Source organism: Dermacentor variabilis, chromosome 6 (assembly GCF_050947875.1).
Source record: "Dermacentor variabilis isolate Ectoservices chromosome 6, ASM5094787v1, whole genome shotgun sequence".
NCBI classification, from domain to species: Eukaryota; Metazoa; Arthropoda; class Arachnida; order Ixodida; family Ixodidae; genus Dermacentor; species Dermacentor variabilis.
Window position 1 is genome coordinate 192,008,555 of NC_134573.1, and position 17,243 is coordinate 192,025,797.

Below are 17,243 nucleotides of genomic sequence, written 5' to 3' on the forward strand. Positions count from 1 at the left end.
GATTACATCTTATCGCAAGAATTAACACATGAACAGTGAAGATTATGCGTAATCGATTTGTCTCAATGAATGGGCAGTTATTGTCAGAGACGAGATATTTGGTAAATATCATGGGAATGAGTTCAACCAACTACATTGCAGTTCAGCAGTGCCCTTTGACATTTGGTTTAATTGCTTGCCGCATTCGAAAATTTCCTCCGACCGTTGTACTTGGATCTATAGGCCGCCAGTCCCCTTCGAGACCATTTATTGCCAAATGTAAACGCAGTTACGGTCATTATACCACTCCCTGCGTTTCGGTACTGATTTAGAGTGCGCACAATTTTTGGCGTATATGGCGTAAATGCTGGCGTAAATGCACCAGCACCTGAGTGCCGCAAGCTTGTTTACGTATGCACGTATGTCCCCGGCTCTTCATTCACTTAAACATATATGCTGTGTTATTAACTATAAAAGCGCTTAATTTGAGAACATTGCGAGAACACGCATATATTTGCGCATATGATCAGCGTTACAAAGCCCATATGCGCGGCAAACTGCGACCGGAATAGAAGATGCGTATATATATTTATACGATCTGTTATTGCAGCTTTTGGTAGAAGGCTAGCTCTCACATTTTGTACGCAACTTCATAATGCGTACAGTTTGCGTGTTCAATAAAGTATTGTTAGCTGAAACTTTATGAGTACGAGCGCTCATTCAGACAGCTTAAATTTTCTCACAATATACGGATGTTCAGATAACAAAAATACGGAATTCTCTCTGTTTCGTCCAAAACAGTGTATAGCCGTTATATGATTACAGTGAAAATGTCCGTAAAGCTGAATACGGAGAGCACTTTCCGTATATTAACGGCAGATTTTGCCGTATTTTTGAAATATGACATACTTTCCGTATTTTTATCTGCAGTTCTCCGTATAATGACAGAAATCCCCCGTAAAATTACGGAAATTTTTTACAGTGAATTGGGTTCAGCAAGAGCGGGGGGAAAGCAAACATGTCCGCAATAGAGATCAGTAAGAGGTGATTGGAAATTTGGTGGGAGAAAAGTTGGGAAACAACACACAACGGAGGCGTACAAGAACAACGTTCCAAATAGGGGGTCAGAAAGATAAGTGATTGGAATTCTTCGGGCTTTCTTTCAGTTTTTTAAAAGACAGGTGTGACATTAGGCGAATTAATAAGACCTTGGTGGCGCAACCCACCGCCGCGTTCCCAAGGGGACGCTCACAGCATCCATCCATCCATTCGCGGCAGGGACAGTTCCGGCCGTGCGGTGGAAAGAAAAAGAACCAGAAAGATCGCCTTCGCGCACAGCGTTCGCCACAAGCGTTTCACTTCTCAGTCAGTAGCTGCGCCCGCATCCTCTGAAAGTCAACGCAAGATCGCGAACGAGGCCGAGGCGTCAACGGAGCGATGTCGCAATGCTTTCGCATTTATCCACGTAGGGATACCTAAGTGCACTTAATAATTTAAACCTATATTTAAATCCACGAGACAACAACAAATGACAGTGCATTTAAGGTATTATTTCTTTCTTAAAGTAACACTGACGCGAAAAAAAAATCGTGCCATAGACGTCAAGATCACCGCCCAAGATTTCGCCACGATAGCACTGCCGCCACCAGCACGGCTCCGTGAGGAGCAGTCTAGCTCTTCACCTTCGTTGTCTTCCTTTCCTCGGCATAGGGCATTGTCTCTATGCCGGCGGCGCGTTAAATCTGCACTATTGCGTCATGCATCGTTTCTGCGGTCCAGAAACCTTACCGCGGCGCACGTTCACTGCTATATTGACATTCAAACTTCAAACTACTTGCCTTAGAAAAAAAAATAAAGTGAATAAGAATTCACCGACGATTACGATACTCAGTAATACGAAATTTGAGCGCAGCCCTATACGTGTTTTCGTTTCGCGATGTACTGTCGGGCGCTCACAATCTGCCTCGTGCGGCACGTTACAAACGGAGCGAAGTGTGGTGCGGCGGCCTCGCTAATCGGGAGATTGCGATAGACAGCGCGCGGCTGAGTCGTGGGCGGAATTCACAGCAGCCGCCGCAGACAGACTTCCGCTCATGCAGCGCTTTCTTTCCATATATGATATCGATGGCGTCACCGGTAAACAGCCGACGCGCCCCAATCTGGTGCCATTTTGTAGCCATCGTCGCCGCAGAGCCCGTCTTGCGTGGCACTACGCTTTTGTTCTTACGTTTTCGCCATGCCATCTTCTTCCGCTTTCACCCGCCGTCGTTGCTTAGTGGCTGTGGTGTTAGGCTGCTAAGCACGAGGTCGCGGAATCGAATCCCAGGACCTTGTTCGCTCGGTGCGCGTTCGCTGAGTTCTAAAGCCGAGACCACACGTATGTACGCTTGCAGGCGCGCGCAAGCTCGCGTCTACGATCCTTGGGCCTGCCACGTCTCGCGTGGAACGGTGGTTTGCATCCAGAAATACACGCGACAGTGCGCGCTCACTGGACTCATTCACAGACGCCTTGGAAGACGCAACTTCGTACTTTTTTTATTGACAGTGTTTCGAAATGCTTCGAGATCTATAAAAGTAGTTGCTATATTTTTAGAGCCGTTAGATCAGCACAAAAAGAAAAGTTTAAGCACTTCCTTGCGTGATATGCGTCTGATTCGCCGCGTGTTGAATGTACCGCGCCGTATATAGCGGCGTAGCACTCTGGCACGGTACACTCCGACCCTCCGACCAAAGTTGGCCAGAGTGGAAATGTTGATGTTTCCGCGCCTAGAAAACTGGCGTCACTAGCAAGCAGGCTTGCGCTGTCGTCCAAGAAAAGGCCCGGTGTAAAGCTAATCACACGCAGCGCTTCACACAGCGTGCTCAGTGTGTCGTATATAAGATACCTACCTCGTGTGGTAAAGTTTACATCGAGCAAACCGGTCGATGCATTAACAATCTGCTTAGGGAAGACCACAACAATATTAACAACACTATTAAAGTCTTCATCTAGGCGTACATTGTCAGGACTGTGGGTGCAAACCTATCTTTGATCAATGCAATATTATATGTAGGAGAAAATCCGGCCTTACTAGAGAAATTATCGAGGCTGTCATAATTTGAAGTGCGGGAAATAACTGTCAGTTGTCCCTCGATAGCCTTGTGTGAAAAAGAGCTGACCTACCTTGATTCAAATGCTAGGGTGCGATAGCGGTACGAGCAGCTTCTGTGCGCATGTGTGGTCTTTTTTTTTTTACAGCGAAGCTGTATACCTCTACCGTCCTAGGAAATTTTCGTGTCGTTTTAAGCAAAAAACTCCCCGTACGTGGGCCGAGCCCGAAGATAGTGCAGTGCCGCCCCGACCCGCAGTGCAGTTGAAGCAGGCGTTGAGCACTCGCCATACGTGGCCCGATCCCGAAGATAAGTGCAATGTCGGCCCGAACCGCGGCGGAGGTGAAGGAGGCGTTAAGCACTCCCCATATGTGGGCCGATACCGAAGATAGTGAAGTACCTGCCCGACCCGCAGTAGAGTTGAAGCAGGCGTTAAGCACTCGCCATACGTGGGCCGAAACCGGAGATAAGTGCAATGCCGGCCCGACCCTCGGCGGAGGTGAATGAGGCCATACGTGGCCCGATCCCGGAGATAAATGCGATGCCAGCCCGACCCACGGCGGAGGTGAAGGAGGCGTTAAGCACTCCCCGTACGTGGGCCGATCCCGGAGATAAGTGCAATGCCGGCCCGACCCGCGGCGGAGGTGAAGGAAGCGTTAAGGATCGACCCATACGTGGGTCGATACCGAAGATAAGTGCAATGCCGGGCCGACCCGCGGCGGAGGTGAAGGAGGCGTTAAGCACTCCACGTACGTGGGCCGATCCCGGAGATAAATGCGATGCCGGCCCGACCCGCGGCGGAGGTGAAGGAGACGTTAAGCACTCCCCGTACGTGGGCCGATCCCGAAAGGCAATGCCTGCCTGACCCACGGCGGAGGTGAAGGAGGCGTTAAGCACTCCCCGCACATGGGCTGTACCCGGAGATAAGTGCAATGCCGGCCCGACCCGCGGCGGAGGTGAAGGAAGCGTTAAGGGTCGACCCATACGTGGGTCGATCCCGAAGATAAGTGCAATGCCGGCCCGACCCGCGGCGGAGGTGAAAGAGGCGTTAAGCACTCCCTATACATGGCCCGATCCCGAAGATAAGTTCAATGCCGGGCTAACTCACGGCGGAGGTGCAGTTCGCCATTAAGAGGCCCACACACACAGCTTCGCTGGTCATCCTTGTTCACAGAGTGGAAGGGCACTGAGTTTTGTTGCCAAGTGTTCGCTTTAAAACTATACCTGCGCACCGGCGAAATAAACATTTTTTTATTAAAGTCAGCGCTGTGCCTGTATACTTTGTGTGCTTCCTTTGTGTCTGCCGGATCTCGCGCTGTAGCCTTGCATATCGGTGCGTGGCGGAAGGTCACGGGAGTCACAATGCGCGACCAGTTTGCCGATAGTGGCGTCACGCGTGGTGGACGATCCGAGTGGCCAGGTGACGTTATTGCTGCCATTCACAAGCAGCATGCGTGCCCTATCGTCGGGACTGTCGGTACTTGAGCAGCATAGTTCCGTGCTCAAGAAATTTGTAGGAAGCCAAGCAAAATTGTCGCCTGGAATAACAGCAAAGGTAAGTGTTTCATCCTAGTATCGGTACTGTGCCCCGGCCTGAGCGTTGGTAGGATCAGGCTCCTGGCGTTATGTGGAACAAAAACAGCTTCCTGGAGAAAAGGATTGTATATGTTTTTCAGTAATTCGTAACAGAAAGGGCGGTGCGTACGTGTGCGCTGGAAAGGGAAGTACCGATACCTTAAAATAAATGCTTTGCGGTAGATTGACTGTCAAAGGTTAAAACCAAAAGAAGAAATACGGGGATATTGGGACAATACTTACATAATACTTACATACGTAGAGTCAGGTTAAATATTGGCTCTGACGTGGCGCCCGTGGTGGAAGCAGCCCCAAAACGACACGGCTACATTGGCAAACGAATTGTTGGTTTTGATGCGAAAGCACGAAATGGCCCATTGAGTTTTGAAAAAGGCGGCGTCCGTAGCAGTGACGCGACGCTTAAATTCCCATTGGCTGGGACGCCACGTCACGAGCTCGCCTTGATGGAGCAGAGCGGGCGATACAATGGAGGAACTTGAGTATCAGAAGAACGTCGTAAGACAAAATAACATTTATTATTCCGGTTTGAGCAGGCGGCAGAGAAGAGCAATTAAGAAAATATCCTTAACATATTTAAAAGTATATGCATCTAAAAACGATTCATTTGAGTTCTACCTTTGGAGGCTAATACCTACTAGAAGTTGATTCGTATGGTGGGCGTTTGACATATGTTCAACATTCAAAAGGAGAACTCCTCTCCCGACTATGTCATTTCGAAAAGGCATGCTAACCGCCGGTCTTTTACTTCGGTTCCCAAGCACGCGAAATGCGACACTGCTGCGCGAAGAGCGTCGTTTGTCTAAGACTACGAGCAAGCATAAACTGTCCTCACCTATATCGTTGCCCTTCGGGGTTAGGTATGAAATGCGGACATTAAGTTTACGTGTCTTGAGTTCGAGGAGCGCGGCCCGCGACCAGTCGAGTTGGGTTGCATTCGCTTCGCACTTCATCCATAGACAAAGGAAGACATCATATCACGGTGTAATGAAGGGAGAAAGAAAGACGGAAAGGCAGGAATGTTAGCCGAGGACAATGTTGCTACAACTGGGAGGTGTGAAGAGCTCGGGGCATTTCCCTTGCACGGTAGGTTAGCCTTGCGCGATCCCTTTGCTAGGTTTAAATACGGCACTGCGGTCGGGGTAGCGGGGACTGGTCAGCTGTCGAGGTACGCGGGAAGCGTTCGAGTAAAGAAAGGAAGCAAGAGATTGGTGGAACTAGAGTCGGGACATTCATGGTTGCTGTTCGACGTGCATTTGCAAATCTCCCCCATGTTAGCGCGCTGTAACTATCAATGATGCCATCGAAACAAAACAAAAAGAAGGAATAAAAGCTCAGTGATGGTGTTTTGTGCCTCAAAGCAAATCTTGGTGCAAATCTATGGCGGAAAAAAATGTCCTTTACCGTGCGGCGGCATGCAAAGAGCAAGTTGCGGGATGGGAGCGGGCTATCCATAGGCTGATAGAGCTCTCCAGGAAAATCCTGCTTTGCTCTGTAGAGAAGGTTCTGCAGCGAAATGACACGGAACACGAAGGCCTATATTTGAAGTAGTAACTTAGCGCGAATAAAAACACGGGAACAAGAAAGACGGACAACGACAAACGATTCACGTCACAGCGCTTGTCCTTGTCTGTATTTATATCTTTCCGTGTTTTTATTCGCGCTAAGTTACTACTTCAAATATGGACGATACTCTAGCCAAACAGTCAAAAGGTCTAATGGTACACTTCCCATGAAGGCAGCAGAAGTAGCCGTGGAACATTGGCAAACTACACAGAGCAGCACAGCGATGCTCGCCTTGTATTTTGCATGGCAGGCAACGTGACAAGAAAACGGGTACTCCCATATGCAAGGATTCCTGCTATGTGCCAACGAACTAACACTGCTGCATCGGAAGTTCCTACTGACGTATCCAGGGAATGGGATGTTGGAGGGCGCCTGTCCCTTGTAGCCGTCAGTCATCGTACAACTTGATTTATGCTGTCGAATTAGGCAGCCCAACGTATGTTTAGCACAGTGCGTATGTATTCAAATATCGCCAGCTGAAAGAGAGCGTAAAACAAAGCGGGAAAGATGGGGCGTAAATATTATTAGCAGCCTACATACTGTAGCATGCCACAAACTGCAGCGTGCCACAAACTGGCTTCCAATCGTTTCGCATAACTAGCCTGATTGGTTGTTAGATTTCCTTTATCACAAGGATTAATTTCCTTTTAAAGACGCTCAACGAAACAGCAAGTAAAAAGAAACTATAAAAACACACAGAATATAAGTAAGAGGCATTAAGCCTTGGCTAGCTTAATGCCCTATCTATCTTAAAGTCGCGGATACCATTGCTGATAAAGTCACTTGTTATGAAGCCATGAATCAACGTTCAGTCTCAATTTCTGTACAACATTGAGCAAATATACTGGCTCTGCGATTGCACGACCTTAGCCGTCACTCAAAGGTGCGCTAAACAAAAGAGAATACATAAGCGGACACGATCTCTCGCAATAAATTTCAGTGACTGCTGCAGTAAGACTTATGTCTCGCACGTTAGCGTACGCTAACTTGAGGTATGGAGGGAGGGTGAGGGGCAGTATGAGAACGCCAGCACGAGGAGCGGCATCGGAGCCAGCTATAGAAGAATAGGATGATAAAGGCGCGAGCGATATATTGATGAAAGAATTCGAGGCCGAAATCACCGCAGCGAGTAGCAGTGGGCTAGTGTCACCAGTGCCTTCTCAGAGGGAGGGAGGAGGGCAGAGGACGGCTAGCTTGAGGAGCGGCATCGGAGCCAGCTGCGGAAGAATAGGACGATGAAGGAGCGAGCGATATATTGAGGAAAATAATTTGAGACCGAAATCACCGCACCAACTGGCAGTGGGCTAGTGTCACCAGTGCCTTCTCAGAGCGAGGGAGGAGGGCAGAGGACGGCTAGCTTGAGGAGCGGCATCGGAGCCAGCTGCGGAAGAATAGGATGATGAAGGCGCGAGCGATATATTGATGCAAAGAATTTGAGGCCGAAATCACCGCAGCGAGTAGCAGTGGGCTAGTGTCACCAGTGCCTTCTCAGAGGGAGGTAGGAGGGCAGAGGACGGCTAGCTTGAGGAGCGGCATCGTAGCCAGCTGCGGAAGAATAGGACGATGAAGGAGCGAGCAATATATTGAGGAAAATAATTCGAGACCGAAATCACCGCACCAACTGGCAGTGGGCTAGTGTCACCAGTGCCTTCCCAGAGGGAGGGAGGAGGGCAGAGGACCGCTAGCTTGAGGAACGGCATCGGAGCCAGCTGTGGAAGAATAGGATGATGAAGGCGCGAGCGACATATTGATGCAAAGAATTTGAGGCCGAAATCACCGCACCAACTGGCAGTGGGCTCGTGTCACCAGTGCCTTCCCAGAGGGAGGGAGGAGGGCAGAGGACCGCTAGCTTGAGGAGCGGCATCGGAACGAGCTGCGGAAAAACCGGACGATGAAGGGGCGAACGATATAATGAGGAAAATAATTCGAGACCGAAACAACCGCACCAACTGGCAGTGGGCTAGTGTCACCAGTGCCTTCCCAGAGGGAGGGGGGAGGGCAGAGGACCGCTAGCTTGAGGAGCGACATCGGAGCCAGCTGTGGAAGAATAGGATGATGAAGGCGCGAGCGATATATTGATGCAAAGAATTTGAGGCCGAAATCACCGCAGCGAGTAGCAGTGGGCTAGTGTCACCAGTGCCTTCTCAGAGGGAGGGAGGAGGGCAGAGGACGGCTAGCTTGAGGAGCGGCATCGGAGCCAGCTGTGGAAGAATAGGATGATGAAGGAGCGAGCGATATATTGAGGAAAATAATTTGAGACCGAAATCGCCGCACCAACTGGCAGTGGGCTAGTGTCACCAGTGCCTTCCCAGAGGGAGGGAGGAGGGCAGAGGACCGCAAGCTTGAGGAGCGGCATCGGAGCCAGCTGTGGAAGAATAGGATGATGAAGGCGCGAGCGATATAATGATGCAAAGAATTTGAGGCCGAAATCACCGCAGCGAGTAGCAGTGGGCTAGTGTCACCAGTGCCTTCTCAGAGGGAGGGAGGAGGGCAGAGAACGGCTAGCTTGAGGAGCGGCATCGGAGCCAGCTGTGGAAGAACAGGACGATGAAGGGGCGAACGATATATTGAGGAAATAATTCGAGACCGAAATAACCGCACCAACTGGCAGTGGGCTAGTGTCACCAGTGCCTTCCCAGAGGGAGGGAGGAGGGCAGAGGACCGCTAGCTTGAGGAGCGGCATCGGAGCCAGCTGTGGAAGAATAGGATGATGAAGGCGCGAGCGATATATTGATGCAATGAATTTGAGGCCGAAATCACCGCAGCGAGTAGCAGTGGGCTAGTGTCACCAGTGCCTTCTCAGAGGGAGGGAGGAGGGCAGAGGACGGCTAGCTTGAGGAGCGGCATCGGAGCCAGCTGTGGAAGAATAGGATGATGAAGGAGCGAGCGATATGTTGAGGAAAATAATTTGAGACCGAAATCGCCGCACCAACTGGCAGTGGGCTAGTGTCACCAGTGCCTTCCCAGAGGGAGGGAGGAGGGCAGAGGACCGCAAGCTTGAGGAGCGGCATCGGAGCCAGCTGTGGAAGAATAGGATGATGAAGGCGCGAGCGATATAATGATGCAAAGAATTTGAGGCCGAAATCACCGCAGCGAGTAGCAGTGGGCTAGTGTCACCAGTGCCTTCCCAGAGGGAGGGAGGAGGGCAGAGAACGGCTAGCTTGAGGAGCGGCATCGGAGCCAGCTGTGGAAGAACAGGACGATGAAGGGGCGAACGATATATTGAGGAAAATAATTCGAGACCGAAATAACCGCACCAACTGGCAGTGGGCTAGTGTCACCAGTGCCTTCCCAGAGGGAGGGAGGAGGGCAGAGGACCGCTAGCTTGAGGAGCGGCATCGGAGCCAGCTGTGGAAGAATAGGATGATGAAGGCGCGAGCGATATATTGATGCAATGAATTTGAGGCCGAAATCACCGCAGCGAGTAGCAGTGGGCTAGTGTCACCAGTGCCTTCTCAGAGGGAGGGAGGAGGGCAGAGGACGGCTAGCTTGAGGAGCGGCATCGGAGCCAGCTGCGGAAGAATAGGACGATGAAGGAGCGAGCAATATATTGAGGAAAATAATTCGAGACCGAAATCACCGCACCAACTGGCAGTGGGCTAGTGTCACCAGTGCCTTCCCAGAGGGAGGGAGGAGGGCAGAGGACCGCTAGCTTGAGGAGCGGCATCGGAGCCAGCTGTGGAAGAATAGGATGATGAAGGCGCGAGCGATATATTGATGCAAAGAATTTGAGGCCGAAATCACCGCACCAACTGGCAGTGGGCTAGTGTCACCAGTGCCTTCCCAGAGGGAGGGAGGAGGGCAGAGGACCGCTAGCTTGAGGAGCGGCATCGGAACGAGCTGCGGAAAAACCGGACGATGAAGGGGCGAACGATATAATGAGGAAAATAATTCGAGACCGAAACAACCGCACCAACTGGCAGTGGGCTAGTGTCACCAGTGCCTTCCCAGAGGGAGGGGGGGAGGGCAGAGGACCGCTAGCTTGAGGAGCGGCATCGGAGCCAGCTGTGGAAGAATAGGACGATGAAGGAGCGAGCAATATATTGAGAAAAATAATTTGAGACCGAAATCGCCGCACCAACTGGCAGTGGGCTAGTGTCACCAGTGCCTTCCCAGAGGGAGGGAGGAGGGCAGAGGACCGCTAGCTTGAGGAGCGGCATCGGAGCCAGCTGTGGAAGAATAGGATGATGAAGGCGCGAGCGATATAATGATGCAAAGAATTTGAGGCCGAAATCACCGCAGCGAGTAGCAGTGGGCTAGTGTCACCAGTGCGTTCCCAGAGGGAGGGAGGAGGGCAGAGAACGGCTAGCTTGAGGAGCGGCATCGGAGCCAGCTGCGGAAGAACAGGACGATGAAGGGGCGAACGATATATCGAGGAAAATAATTCCAGACCGAAATAACCGCACCAACTGGCAGTGGGCTAGTGTCACCAGTGCCTTCCCAGAGGGAGGGAGGAGGGCAGAGGACCGCTAGCTTGAGGAGCGGCATCGGAGCCAGCTGTGGAAGAATAGGATGATGAAGGCGCGAGCGATATATTGATGCAAAGAATTTGAGGCTGAAATCACCGCAGCGAGTAGCAGTGGTCTAGTGTCACCAGTGCCTTCTCAGAGGGAGGGAGGAGGGCAGAGGACGGCTAGCTTGAGGAGCGGCATCGGAGCCAGCTGCGGAAGAACAGGACGATGAAGGGGCGAACGATATATTGAGGAAAATAATTCGAGATCGAAATCACCGCACCAAATGGCAGTGGGCTAGTGTCACCAATGCCTTCCCAGAGGGAGGGAGGAGGGCAGAGGACGGCTAGCTTGAGGAGCGGCATCGGAGCCAGCTGCGGAAGAACAGGACGATGAAGGGGCGAACGATATATTGAGGAAAATAATTCGAGACCGAAATAACCGCACCAACTGGCAGTGGGCTAGTGTCACCAGTGCCTTCCCAGAGGGAGGGAGGAGGGCAGAGGACCGCTAGCTTGAGGAGCGGCATCGGAGCCAGCTGTGGAAGAATAGGATGATGAAGGCGCGAGCGATATATTGATGCAAAGAATTTGAGGCCGAAATCACCGCAGCGAGTAGCAGTGGGCTAGTGTCACCAGTGCCTTCCCAGAGGGAGGGAGGAGGGCAGAGAACGGCTAGCTTGAGGAGCGGCATCGGAGCCAGCTGCGGAAGAACAGGACGATGAAGGGGCGAACGATATATTGAGGAAAATAATTCGAGACCGAAATAACCGCACCAACTGGCAGTGGGCTAGTGTCACCAGTGCCTTCCCAGAGGGAGGGAGGAGGGCAGAGGACCGCTAGCTTGAGGAGCGGCATCGGAGCCAGCTGTGGAAGAATAGGATGATGAAGGCGCGAGCGATATATTGATGCAAAGAATTTGAGGCAGAAATCACCGCAGCGAGTAGCAGTGGTCTAGTGTCACCAGTGCCTTCTCAGAGGGAGGGAGGAGGGCAGAGGACGGCTAGCTTGAGGAGCGGCATCGGAGCCAGCTGCGGAAGAACAGGACGATGAAGGGGCGAACGATATATTGAGGAAAATAATTCGAGACCGAAATCACCGCACCAAATGGCAGTGGGCTAGTGTCACCAATGCCTTACCAGAGGGAGGGAGGAGGGCAGAGGACGGCTAGCTTGAGGAGCGGCATCGGAGCCAGCTGCGGAAGAACAGGACGATGAAGGGGCGAACGATATATTGAGGAAAATAATTCGAGACCGAAATAACCGCACCAACTGGCAGTGGGCTAGTGTCACCAGTGCCTTCCCAGAGGGAGGGAGGAGGGCAGAGGACCGCTAGCTTGAGGAGCGGCATCGGAGCCAGCTGTGGAAGAATAGGATGATGAAGGCGCGAGCGATATATTGATGCAAAGAATTTGAGGCCGAAATCACCGCAGCGAGTAGCAGTGGGCTAGTGTCACCAGTGCCTTCTCAGAGGGAGGGAGGAGGGCAGAGGACGGCTAGCTTGAGGAGCGCCATCGGAGCCAGCTGCGGAAGAATAGGACGATGAAGGAGCGAGCGATATATTGAGGAAAATAATTTGAGACCGAAATCACCGGAGCGAGTAGCAGTGGGCTAGTGTCACCAGTGCCTTCTCAGAGGGAGGTAGGAGGGCAGAGGACGGCTAGCTTGAGGAGCGGCATCGTAGCCAGCTGCGGAAGAATAGGATGATGAAGGCGCGAGCGATATATTGATGCAAAGAATTTGAGGCCGAAATCACCGCAGCGAGTAGCAGTGGGCTAGTGTCACCAGTGCCTTCTCAGAGGGAGGTAGGAGGGCAGAGGACCGCTAGCTTGAGGAGCGGCATCGGAACGAGCTGCGGAAAAACCGGACGATGAAGGGGCGAACGATATAATGAGGAAAATAATTCGAGACTGAAACAACCGCACCAACTGGCAGTGGGCTAGTGTCACCAGTGCCTTCCCAGAGGGAGGGGGGGAGGGCAGAGGACCGCTAGCTTGAGGAGCGGCATCGGAGCCAGCTGTGGAAGAATAGGATGATGAAGGCGCGAGCGATATAGTGATGCAAAGAATTTGAGGCCGAAATCACCGCAGCGAGTAGCAGTGGGCTAGTGTCACCAGTGCCTTCTCAGAGGGAGGGAGGAGGGCAGAGGACGGCTAGCTTGAGGAGCGGCATCGGAGCCAGCTGTGGAAGAATAGGATGATGAAGGAGCGAGCGATATATTGAGGAAAATAATTTGAGACCGAAATCGCCGCACCAACTGGCAGTGGGCTAGTGTCACCAGTGCCTTCCCAGAGGGAGGGAGGAGGGCAGAGGACCGCAAGCTTGAGGAGCGGCATCGGAGCCAGCTGTGGAAGAATAGGATGATGAAGGCGCAAGCGATATAATGATGCAAAGAATTTGAGGCCGAAATCACCGCAGCGAGTAGCAGTGGGCTAGTGTCACCAGTGCCTTCCCAGAGGGAGGGAGGAGGGCAGAGAACGGCTAGCTTGAGGAGCGGAATCGGAGCCAGCTGCGGAAGAATAGGACGATGAAGGAGCGAGCAATATATTGAGGAAAATAATTCGAGACCGAAATCACCGCACCAGCTGGCAGTGGGCTAGTGTCACCAGTGCCTTCCCAGAGGGAGGGAGGAGGGCAGAGGACCGCTAGCTTGAGGAGCGGCATCGGAGCCAGCTGTGGAAGAATAGGATGATGAAGGCGCGAGCGATATATTGATGCAAAGAATTTGAGGCCGAAATCACCGCACCAACTGGCAGTGGGCTAGTGTCACCAGTGCCTTCCCAGAGGGAGGGAGGAGGGCAGAGGACCGCTAGCTTGAGGAGCGGCATCGGAACGAGCTGCGGAAAAAACCGGACGATGAAGGGGCGAACGATATAATGAGGAAAATAATTCGAGACCGAAACAACCGCACCAACTGGCAGTGGGCTAGTGTCATCAGTGCCTTCCCAGAGGGAGGGGGGAGGGCAGAGGACAGCTAGCTTGAGGAGCGGCATCGGAGCCAGCTGTGGAAGAATAGGACGATGAAGGAGCGAGCAATATATTGAGGAAAATAATTTGAGACCGAAATCGCCGCACCAACTGGCAGTGGGCTAGTGTGACCAGTGCCTTCCCAGAGGGAGGGAGGAGGGCAGAGGACCGCTAGCTTGAGGAGCGGCATCGGAGCCAGCTGTGGAAGAATAGGATGATGAAGGCGCGAGCGATATAATGATGCAAAGAATTTGAGGCCGAAATCACCGCAGCGAGTAGCAGTGGGCTAGTGTCACCAATGCCTTCCCAGAGGGAGGGAGGAGGGCAGAGAACGGCTAGCTTGAGGAGCGGCATCGGAGCCAGCTGCGGAAGAACAGGACGATGAAGGGGCGAACGATATATTGAGGAAAATAATTCGAGACCGAAATAACCGCACCAACTGGCAGTGGGCTAGTGTCACCAGTGCCTTCCCAGAGGGAGGGAGGAGGGCAGAGGACCGCTAGCTTGAGGAGCGGCATCGGAGCCAGCTGTGGAAGAATAGGATGATGAAGGCGCGAGCGATATATTGATGCAAAGAATTTGAGGCAGAAATCACCGCAGCGAGTAGCAGTGGTCTAGTGTCACCAGTGCCTTCTCAGAGGGAGGGAGGAGGGCAGAGGACGGCTAGCTTGAGGAGCGGCATCGGAGCCAGCTGCGGAAGAACAGGACGATGAAGGGGCGAACGATATATTGAGGAAAATAATTCGAGACCGAAATCACCGCACCAAATGGCAGTGGGCTAGTGTCACCAATGCCTTACCAGAGGGAGGGAGGAGAGCAGAGGACGGCTAGCTTGAGGAGCGGCATCGGAGCCAGCTGCGGAAGAACAGGACGATGAAGGGGCGAACGATATATTGAGGAAAATAATTCGAGACCGAAATAACCGCACCAACTGGCAGTGGGCTAGTGTCACCAGTGCCTTCCCAGAGGGAGGGAGGAGGGCAGAGGACCGCTAGCTTGAGGAGCGGCATCGGAGCCAGCTGTGGAAGAATAGGATGATGAAGGCGCGAGCGATATATTGATGCAAAGAATTTGAGGCCGAAATCACCGCAGCGAGTAGCAGTGGGCTAGTGTCACCAGTGCCTTCTCAGAGGGAGGGAGGAGGGCAGAGGACGGCTAGCTTGAGGAGCGCCATCGGAGCCAGCTGCGGAAGAATAGGACGATGAAGGAGCGAGCGATATATTGAGGAAAATAATTTGAGACCGAAATCACCGGAGCGAGTAGCAGTGGGCTAGTGTCACCAGTGCCTTCTCAGAGGGAGGTAGGAGGGCAGAGGACGGCTAGCTTGAGGAGCGGCATCGTAGCCAGCTGCGGAAGAATAGGACGATGAAGGAGCGAGCAATATATTGAGGAAAATAATTCGAGACCGAAATCACCGCACCAACTGGCAGTGGGCTAGTGTCACCAGTGCCTTCCCAGAGGGAGGGAGGAGGGCAGAGGACCGCTAGCTTGAGGAACGGCATCGGAGCCAGCTGTGGAAGAATAGGATGATGAAGGCGCGAGCGACATATTGACGCAAAGAATTTGAGGCCGAAATCACCGCACCAACTGGCAGTGGGCTAGTGTCACCAGTGCCTTCCCAGAGGGAGGGAGGAGGGCAGAGGACCGCTAGCTTGAGGAGCGGCATCGGAACGAGCTGCGGAAAAACCGGACGATGAAGGGGCGAACGATATAATGAGGAAAATAATTCGAGACCGAAACAACCGCACCAACTGGCAGTGGGCTAGTGTCACCAGTGCCTTCCCAGAGGGAGGGGGGGAGGGCAGAGGACCGCTAGCTTGAGGAGCGGCATCGGAGCCAGCTGTGGAAGAATAGGATGATGAAGGCGCGAGCGATATATTGATGCAAAGAATTTGAGGCCGAAATCACCGCAGCGAGTAGCAGTGGGCTAGTGTCACCAGTGCCTTCTCAGAGGGAGGGAGGAGGGCAGAGGACGGCTAGCTTGAGGAGCGGCATCGGAGCCAGCTGTGGAAGAATAGGATGATGAAGGAGCGAGCGATATATTGAGGAAAATAATTTGAGACCGAAATCGCCGCACCAACTGGCAGTGGGCTAGTGTCACCAGTGCCTTCCCAGAGGGAGGGAGGAGGGCAGAGGACCGCTAGCTTGAGGAGCGGCATCGGAGCCAGCTGTGGAAGAATAGGATGATGAAGGCGCGAGCGATATAATGATGCAAAGAATTTGAGGCCGAAATCACCGCAGCGAGTAGCAGTGGGCTAGTGTCACCAGTGCCTTCCCAGAGGGAGGGAGGAGGGCAGAGAACGGCTAACTTGAGGAGCGGCATCGGAGCCAGCTGCGGAAGAACAGGACGATGAAGGGGCGAACGATATATTGAGGAAAATAATTCGAGACCGAAATAACCGCACCAACTGGCAGTGGGCTAGTGTCACCAGTGCCTTCCCAGAGGGAGGGAGGAGGGCAGAGGACCGCTAGCTTGAGGAGCGGCATCGGAGCCAGCTGTGGAAGAATAGGATGATGAAGGCGCGAGCGATATATTGATGCAAAGAATTTGAGGCCGAAATCACCGCAGCGAGTAGCAGTGGTCTAGTGTCACCAGTGCCTTCTCAAAGGGAGGGAGGAGGGCAGAGGACGGCTAGCTTGAGGAGCGGCATCGGAGCCAGCTGCGGAAGAACAGGACGATGAAGGGGCGAACGATATATTGAGGAAAATAATTCGAGACCGAAATAACCGCACCAACTGGCAGTGGGCTAGTGTCACCAGTGCCTTCCCAGAGGGAGGGAGGAGGGCAGAGGATCGCTAGCTTGAGGAGCGGCATCGGAGCCAGCTGTGGAAGAATAGGATGATGAAGGCGCGAGCGATATATTGATGCAAAGAATTTGAGGCCGAAATCACCGCAGCGAGTAGCAGTGGGCTAGTGTCACTAGTGCCTTCTCAGAGGGAGGGAGGAGGGCAGAGGACGGCTAGCTTGAGGAGCGCCATCGGAGCCAGCTGCGGAAGAATAGGATGATGAAGGCGCGAGCAATATATTGATGCAAAGAATTTGAGGCCGAAATCACCGCAGCGAGTAGCAGTGGGCTAGTGTCACCAGTGCCTTCTCAGAGGGAGGGAGGAGGGCAGAGGACGGCTAGCTTGAGGAGCGCCATCGGAGCCAGCTGCGGAAGAATAGGACGATGAAGGAGCGAGCGATATATTGAGGAAAATAATTTGAGACCGAAATCACCGGAGCGAGTAGCAGTGGGCTAGTGTCACCAGTGCCTTCTCAGAGGGAGGTAGGAGGGCAGAGGACGGCTAGCTTGAGGAGCGGCATCGTAGCCAGCTGCGGAAGAATAGGATGATGAAGGCGCGAGCGATATATTGATGCAAAGAATTTGAGGCCGAAATCACCGCAGCGAGTAGCAGTGGGCTAGTGTCACCAGTGCCTTCTCAGAGGGAGGTAGGAGGGCAGAGGACCGCTAGCTTGAGGAGCGGCATCGGAACGAGCTGCGGAAAAACCGGACGATGAAGGGGCGAACGATATAATGAGGAAAATAATTCGAGACTGAAACAACCGCACCAACTGGCAGTGGGCTAGTGTCACCAGTGCCTTCCCAGAGGGAGGG